The sequence below is a fragment of the Triticum aestivum genome, chromosome 3B (genome assembly GCF_018294505.1).
Source record: "Triticum aestivum cultivar Chinese Spring chromosome 3B, IWGSC CS RefSeq v2.1, whole genome shotgun sequence".
In the NCBI taxonomy this organism is placed as follows: Eukaryota; Viridiplantae; Streptophyta; class Magnoliopsida; order Poales; family Poaceae; genus Triticum; species Triticum aestivum.
This window is the reverse complement of record NC_057801.1, coordinates 506,045,023-506,054,771: the sequence shown is the minus strand read 5'-3', so window position 1 is coordinate 506,054,771 and position 9,749 is coordinate 506,045,023.

Here is a 9,749-nt window from a genome sequence, read left to right as displayed (position 1 = left end):
CGCTTCCACGTTTCGGATTGAAATATCTGGCAGCCCCAACTCCAGCCCTGCAAAATCTCTCTTCTCCACCGTCCCCTTCCGCGCCCAGATTGCTCAAATCCCTAATTCGCCGCCAACCCAAGCAAAGTTCGAGTCGCCCCTTGTCTCGTCTCTTTCCCCACCTCTATGCTGGACGATGATGATGAAGACGACGGTCACGCTTCACCACCGCACTGGAGCTACCTCATCTACGCCCTCGTCCACCGCACCGGGTGGTCCACCGACCACGTCGGCCGCTGCAACCGACGTGCCTCACAGACACCGAGTTCCGCCGCATCAGGTGCACTTCACCGATGCCATCTCCCAGCTCACCAGGGCTACTTCACCGAGCACATCGTCGCACCTCTGCCCCTCGAGGCTGTTGGGGCTTCACCAATGGTCTCGTCCACCGCATCATAGCGCTCCGCTGCCACTCAAGATATGCATCCGTGCGTGGCCAGCCAACGCCAGCGTATCACCCTCAACGGCTCAGAAGTGACCCGCACTCTAGCTAGGCGAGCATGCCCAAACTTCGGCCCAAACTAGGTATCCACACATCACTCCCTTGTGCACTGTTCCGACGATGTTTGGATATCCTTTCACTGCTCTCTTAGCTTACACGCCTATGCAACTCTGACTTTAACTCTTATTTCTTCTGGAGATATCATCTGAAACAAGGAAATCCATTTTTTAGCGAAGCATGACAGCACTACGGGATCTGGTACACATCCTGCACACCTGTATAACCTTCTAAGTATCTGTCCTCTGGTACAACATCAAGGTCGATTCCACTTATTTGATCAACCATTCGCTGTGTCAAAAATGCAGAGGGGGATGCAAGGAGCACAAGGCCTACACATCCAAGCAAGTGGTAACATGGACTGGTACATGGAACATCCCAAGCGCAAGCAGAGCTGCAGTGAGCCTGTACAACGAGCTAGCGTAAGTCCCTGCATTTCATTTAATTCGTACTGGCATTCGTGTATGATTTGTGTGAAGTGGCGGATCCACGAATTCAAGTTACCAGGGTGAACATTTAACTTAAAAAATACGAAGACACTTGCACTCCGGAAATCAACATAACTTGAGAAATGTGAAGCTACATGCACTTTGAAAACCAGCTAATGATGCAAAGTAGTTCAGATTATAAACACTAAATGATGCAAGCACCAAAAAACACAAAATGCATCATGGTGTACAAGGACTACAAACATGGTCTGTACCTGCTTGAATTATTCGTTCTCCGGCTGAAAATATCGAAGTGTAATTGCACATATAACCAGTGCGCAAACTGCATATCAATATATCTATCCTGCCCAAGTATGCCAATAATTTCAAACAACAAATTAGAAAAGTATTTATGCTATGTTGTCATGATACGGGGACTTTCTGGTAGATGGCCTCGACGTTTCCTCAAGCTATGAAAATGCACTATAATTTGCTTGTCATCAATGCCTGCAAATCTCTGTCTCTCTCAACATAGTAGATCATCATTAGACACTAAATCCTTCAATGAGCTTGCAAAATGCTTGCATTAGATCCCTCATTAGACACTATATGTTCATCACCAGGAGCATGTAAAATGTTTGCATCAAATTCTTCATTAGCAGTCTGTTCATTAGACACTTCAGGCTCAAGAACAACATGAGCTTGTGTGTTTGCACCGGAAACTTGATTAGATACATCAGATTCAGTCAGTTCGGTATTGATTGGGGGAGTTATAAAATAAGTAGAAATTGGTTTCATTTTCTCATCCCTACATACAAGCAGTTTTACAACACCGTCAGGTTTAACTATTGGCCAGAAATTAAAGAGTTGAATTAGATATAGTCAGGGATGTGATGTACCTGTTCGTTGTGCATGCTACTCTTGCAAGCTGCGACTGTCCATTTGCGCAAGCTTGATGCCATGCCCGTGCTGCCGCCGCTGCCTCCCACGCAGGCTACACCCAGGGTTGGATCTTCATCTTCTTGTCCTCCAACGAGGGCGCGAGGAAGTGATGTGTCGGTCTGTCCAGCGGCGGCTAGGTTAGGAGCGAACCAGACTAGAGGCTGGAGCGAATGAATTGGGATTTTTCCTGCTGTCGATCGATATGGGAGGTGCTCGTTTGGGACGCGAGCCTGCTATAGGGCCTGCCTTGCACTTATGTTATTGGCCCATCCAAATTGAAACATTTTTCTTCATTTTTTACATTGCCTGCTCGTGCGTTGGGACGAACAAAACTAGTGTGGGCCAACCTGGACGACTCAAACTAGGTGCACACTTTCCAGTCACCTGAGGCGGCCGCCCATACCAGCCCCTATGGTGGCGTCGCCCCTTTTTGCGTGTATGATTGGATAGTGAAAAATATTCCAGTGGCACTTTTGATTTACCCATAGAATGGTTGAATTGCTTGTTTCTATGAACTGAGTTCACCAATAATGTGAAGGATGCCAGTCTCTTCATCCTATTGTAGATTGCTTAGATCTCGATATGCCAAAAGTAATCGCATGAAATATACAGTAAAAGCCAGTGTGATGTGTGTGGCTACAACTAGTCTGACTACTCATCCTCATATAACATATCAAGGACGCACCATCTTACCAGATTAACCATTCGACTTACCAATGCAGTGTGGGAAGAAAGAAGTATTAGGACTGCGTATCCAAGCAATCGATGCCATGGACTCCTTCGTACAACCTTGTAAGCGAAAAAGAAGTTGCAGTGTGCCTGTACAAAGAACTAGCGTAAGTTCAGTTACCTGCTTCTCGGAATTTTAGTTAGCCACTTATTGCAAAATTGTTCAATTATGTTGCTTGGCTTAATTTAGTTTGCTATTGATTACATAATGCCATAGACTATTAATCATATTGTAGACTACGCCTATCTATGTGTTTGATACTTACTGTTAAGAATTACCTGTTTGCCTTAACTTAAATATCTACTTGTTTGTTTAACTGCTTTGCTGCTGCAACAGCGGGGTTACAATGATGTTAATAACTACTTTTCAGCATCCAATTGAAACTCTTTAATTCCTTGTTTGTTTAACTGGTTTGCTGTTATAACTCCCAGTTGAGATGTTTTGCTAACTTCAACTTTTCTGAATCCAATCAGAACTTTAATGGCAAAACAGGTTAGCCCAAGATCAAAGAGCGAGGTCCCCATGGACGTTGCATCATCCCACAGCAATGGCACCGGCCCAATCATGCATTATGAATTGCCAACTGCTGATGCTCTAAAGGCTAAACTAGTGGTAGAAAGAGATTATGCTTCTGCACTTAGAGATGAAGTTGACATGTTGAGGAAGCAAACATCACAATCACAAGCAGTACTCGAGACAACCATTAAATATTTGGTGGATTTCAAAACGAAGCAAGCTGAGACTGACCAGATTGTTAAGGTCCTGAAGGAAAAAAGGAAATTAAATTCCTACTTGGTAAATCGTAGGTGAAATGTTCTTTCCATAGTTGAATAACCTTTGTGTTGGCTGTTCATGTAATCAATCAAACCATTTGTTTTAGAGATCATGTAATAATTTTTGTTTTGTTTTTTGGTTTGTAATTTTATTTGAGCACAAGTCTGTATTAATTGATAAGACTCGGAGACATTTCATTTGGATTGTTGTGCCAGACCTACAAATATGCCAATCGGGCTGAATGTGCATTCAACAATAGTAGTAGTATAGATGGACCATAAGTGGCACGCATCGGAAAGGGCCAAGATGCTGGCTAAAAAAGGATGTTGTTGTAGCCAAAAAAAAGTACAGCGGCCTGGCTTATGTATGTTAGTTCATATTATTGATCCATATACTCTATAAGTTTTTATATGTCTGTTAGTTCTATACATTCTTGGTTGATTGACTCGGTATTTGAATCTTGATACATCGCTTGTGTACATATCTAAATGGGAGTACACATTATGCTGCGTGTGACATTTGAGTTGGACATGAAGTGTTCCAAATATTCGAATTCACCTTAAACTAGATTCTAGATTTTGAATTTGAGTATCGGCATTTGTAAACCATATTCATATATGACAGTGGAATACATCTTTGTCGTCCTTTTGAAGATATATAAAAACACATAGAATGATTTATAAAGATTCATATAGGAATACAAAATGGATTCGAATTTAGTTGCCAGGGTAAACGTGGATGCTTATTGTCCCAAAATTTGAAAGAAGCAACAAAATGTCCACTCCCACGTCGGCTGCCCGAAGCCAAGTGTTTGGGAGATGGAAATTAATGTCTACCCATTACACGGACAATCCATCGGCCCGATTTCCACTGCTCTAAATAGGGGTAGGTTAGTAACTTCAATTAGACGTGACACGACCGCCTCTGAGCCCATTCCGACACGGTGGGCGTCAAACATGGGCGGCAAAACACATTTGATTCAAGCTCGTCCGAAAGACCTCTGTTTCTCCCTCCATTCCCCATTCATACACGGTGGGCGGCAAAACAAACTCGACTCGGCTAAAATCGATGTAGGCAAATATTTTCAATAGGGGTAGGTTTGTAACTTCACTCAGACGTGACACAACTGCCCTACCCGTCAGCCCCATTCATACACCATGGGCACCAACCATGGGAGCCAACCACCCTCTCCTTGCCCAAAATTGCTCTGAGCAAATATTGGCGAGATGCGAGATTACCGTCCTATCCCCAACTGACGAGACGTCCAAATTTTAAATGGGGGCTAAGTTCATAACTTTCCCATATTTCAGACAGGCGCGTCCCAAAAACATGGTTCCCCGTACCTCTCCCTCCATTTTCCCATTCATACATCGTCCGCGCTAGAACACCCCATCTCCACACCAGCCTCCGTCCTCCACCCCATCCATCACCGCCGTCCTCCACCACATCCATCGCCACCGTCCTCCACCATGCCGGATCGCCTACCAAGACCGCGTCGTCCACTGCTAGAGATGGACATTTCTCATCCACGGTGACAGACGAATAGCCTTGCATCGCGTCCTCTCGCTTCATCGGCGCCGTCGTCCTCTTTGCCGGGGCCGCTCACACGACCTTCTCTTCCACCGCAATGGGACTTATCCCCCGATGCACCCGTCTACCGTCGTAGATCTGCTTCAACGCCACCAACAGCCATCGCACCCCCGATGCCTACACGGCGCCGCAAGAGAGGTGGTACTTCATATCTCCTCAACTTTTTGATCTCAATCAGAAAATAGATCTTAACTTGGTTACTCTACTTTCTTTTCAGCTCTTAGAATTTAGTTCTTAGTTCGAAGCAAACAATGGATGCTAAATATCATTTCTCTGGTTTGCAGCTTCAAATCTGCCATGGCATAGCCATAATACAGTTTAATTGATCATACTTAGGGTTTAATTGATCATGTTGGTTCTGTGGTGGTTTCTTTAATAGAAATCGGAGGGGAAACCCTCTTTTGCTAAAAAAATATGCTTAGAGTTTCCCCCTTTTATGATCACTATACGATCAGAATACGTGCTTCGTGTCATAATAACACTGCTCCAGCCATTAAGCTAAACAAGCTTAGTTGTTCAAATATGAATATGATATTATTAAAATAGAGTTGTTTAATTGGTCAGCTAAATGTTCCTAAATTAGTTTCGAAAATGCATGTTCGCCGCTCGGGTGTGTATCTCTACAGGGTGCCCACGGTGGGCCGACCTACCCTAGGATTTTGGGTCATCCCAGGCCCCGATTCCCCTCTGTTCTGCTGCACGCTTCCGATCTCTACTCGCCCCCAGCCGCATGCCTTGCCGGCGACTTGCCATCCCCGGACGGCATGACTCTAGGAGGAGATGCCGGACTAACAGGAGGCCAGGAGCCGCTCGCCCAACAGCGTCACCGCTGCCCGGCGCGCCGCCGTGCCTACCTTCCCAGTCCGTTCAGGGCTCAGGCGTGCAACACCCACCAAGCCAACCCGATTTATCCTGAGATACGTCCTCAACACTCAGCAGCCACTCCTCATCACCCATTTTCTAATTGATCCATTACTCATTAGGCAGGACTGTCATTAGGGTTTGTTGTGTGCTCAGTGCTACCTACACTTAATGGTTCAGATGTATTTTGGTAATCTTTAGTACCTCTAAAGTTCACAGGGTTTTCAAAATTCCGGCCCTCGGAACAAACACTAGTCATTTTGGATTGTTGGTCATAGTGACATTGACCCAGATTACTACTGCAAGCCAGGTTTGTTGACAATTTTACTTGTCTTTCTTACTCATTCGATATAATATCCAATTATTCACGTCGATTTGTTGCAAACAATAAGTGCTAGACAAACTTCTTCATTCAGATTTTGGACGGTCTCTTACTGCAGTTACAATTCTGCATACTTGTCCTAGTAAGCTCACAAGTAAATGATTGATTCACTACATCTATGCTTGCCTTATCATATTTGTTGTCAATGTTTATTTGTTCAAATACGAATTTCATATGATTCTAATGCTCCTACTTCAGTTTTGAAATGTGTGCCTGCCTGTTATAGAGACATAAGGGGTTTGTATTTCTGTGTGTGATCTGGTCAGCACGGTTGGGGGGGGGTGAACTTTGCATATGCAGGGGTTTATAGGGAGACACTCTTCGAGTTGAATCCGCAATGCATCCCATAGATAATCTGACTACTTTTTATGTTTTCATGAATCTCAGATTCTGAACTGCATCATAATGATTATGAGCTTGCACGCATGAAAAGAATAAAGCAGAACGATGCCATGGCTATCAAACTTGGCATTAAGGGACTGAAATCAAGTCTGGATGCAGTTCAATGCAAACGCTCTCCACCTACAGATTCATGCTCAGAATATGATCCTAACAGTGATTCTGAGCTAGAGGGAGACCTAAGTCAATGTAGCTCCCTAGTGGAGGAGTCAGAGGAAGATGCCCTATCTTATTCACCCATCAAGGTATTTGCTCTAACTTTCCAAGATTACATTGCTCGCACATATCTTGCAACTGATGCTTTGCATTGCTTCTACTTTGTTGAACTACCATTAGCTTAGTTTACACATCGTGTATGTGAATACGCCCTGCCTATCCATTTTCAGTACATATTCCATCTGTCATCATACCATATTTATCCATTCAAATGCTGTTCTTGTGTATTAGACATTCAAAAGGAAGAGGGCAATTGCTGATCGTGGAGGAGCACAAGCAAAGTATTTGGAAAAGGTAGTGGCACCTGATTAATCAAATAACACATTAGGTGTAGTTGCAATATCACCTGACCCACAAAACACCCCAACTCTAGCCCTACTACACTAGTTATTTCTGATGCCCCAACTCAGCAGACCCCAACTGCAGCAAACAATATGATTATGCCAGTTGACATAGCACCAGATGTACAACGCAAACCCCCATTCCAGCAAAGAGTACACCAAATCCAGTTGCCAAATCCCTTTTTGAACCAGAGAGATCCCCAATTGCAGCAAATAGGACCCCTGTTCCATTTCTTCCCAGTTTAGAAGACGAAGCTTATGTTGTTGTCAGGAACTTTGTGCGCATCTTTCCTTCATGGAAAGATTATACCGCAGACACAGAACAATTTCCAGTCTTCCTCCACAACTTACGCGTAAGTAATGTACTTATGTTATTCATGGTCATTACTGCATATGTTTCTATTGACAGAAGACACAAGATTTCATTCTTTTAAATAGGCGAGGAGCAAACTAGATTGTGATGATGAGCAAGGGTTGGTTGCACTTTTCAAGCACTCGTTGATGAAGTATCGTTCCTACCTGAGGCAAGCGCACTTCGATGGCAAGCCTTTGAATGAAATTTCTGTAAAGTCTTCGGTGCTACATTTATCTGACGGTGACTGGAATAATCTTGTTACACATTGGTCTCGACTGCAGCGTAAGGTACTGTCTATGATATCACATCACAATTTGAACTACATTTCTGCATTTGCCTTAATGTCTCACTTGTACGAAAACTGTTAGCAGAAGAAAATTCGTTCTCAAGGGACCACAGAATCTCGCAACTATACTGCACACTGCATTGCTCTTGTGAGTACCTCTTGCCCTGTATGACCATACTTACTTTCATAGCTGTTTGATTATGTAGCATCACTGCACATGTTAGCCTCGTAATCGTCCATTTGGTGGACATTATAAGATCCGTATGGACTCTTACATAAATTTAGAATCAACCCAATGCTTTTTAAGAGGTTTAGCTCTGTAGTCCTCTTGTAAGGACTGAACGTGGTCTATCACTGTACATACATTAACAGCTACTCCCTTTGTCCCATAATATAAGAACGTTTTGTACAGTACACCAGTGTTCAAAACACTCTTGTATTATGGGAAGAGGGATTGGTTCATTTTGTAGGATTCTGCATCTTATCTCCCTCGCCCACCATTTACTAAAAAAATCAGATCTATATTTAATCTTACCAACAAGTAGAATACACAGACAATGCAAGTGCAGAAGTGTAGCCCATTGCTCTTGTCAGTACATTTTGTCCTGTAACGCTTGTACTTCCATGGATTGGTAGTTGATTATGTAGCATCAATCTGCATCTTATCTTCATTATCCTCTATCCTTTCCAGTATTATCATATCTATAATTACTCTCTACAAAATGTAGAGTACAGGAAATGCTTATGAAGAAGATTCTATGCTGAAATTCTTGAGTTATCCTTCCCTTGACATGGAGAAGGGCATTATAAAGCTAGTGTTAACTGTTAATGTAAGTCAGTCCTTCTAAAGCCTTTATCCTCAACTACTGTTTAATTTGCTCATACTCCCTATCGTTTACTGCTGTTTAGTTTGCTGTTTCTACCAAAATGCATGTTCGCAAGAACCGTAAGTTCTAAGTTTTACTTGTAAAACCAAATTCCATATTCATACCATGCCCATTACTTAATACTCCCTATATGTATGCTTGTTTTTGTGGATCTATAATCCAGTGTGTGGTGAAGCAGCCCACGTTTGCACCTTGTCATCTCCTGTTTTATCTTACTAATGTGGCTGATGATATGAACAACGTGCCATGCACATTATCCAAAATAGATACAATGATTTTCTTTGCCCTTCATCTATGCTTGTTATGTTGACATGGTAATCCAGTAGTGTGGTGAGGCTCCCCACATTATGAACAATGCCAAATTATGCTATTGATATTTTGAACGTACTCTTTATTTTCTAATTTGAAATTGGATGGAATTGACAGCACAGTTATCATCTATGTTTATACACGTGCAGAACCTGTCATCTCTTTGCTTTGTTTCAGGGTGATATGCCTGATGGCATGCACAAGTCTGCTGAAGGCTGTGAGACAAACCCAACATATATTGCAGCAAAGAAGGCAAAACATCTTGAAGATAGCGAGACAACCCCAAAGTCTTGTCTTGATATAGTGTTCAAGTTACTTGAGACTAACAATCATACAAGCTCACATAATTCATTGTCTGAATCAATTCGACTTCTTTAGTCCCAAGTTCTAGCAGAAAGGCATTCTGCAACTCAACTTCGACTTGAAGTCCTATCTCTAAGAAAGATTGTGGAGAACACCAATGAGAACCTCATTGCTAAACAGCTACACCTGGAAGCTATGGCCGACATGCTAGGCCGGTCTCACAGCCTTGCTCAGCAGCTTGCGCAGCAGTTCCCCCGCAAGGCTAACCTTTCTTGAACTGTCTTGGAAGTGGTCTCGGTTTAGTATTATTTTGTTACGCTGCAATGGTGCCCAGTTTTTGTAATCTGCTTCTTCGTTGCGCTTTATGATCACTGGTGGCGAACTTCGATGCCCAGTGGATGTAATATA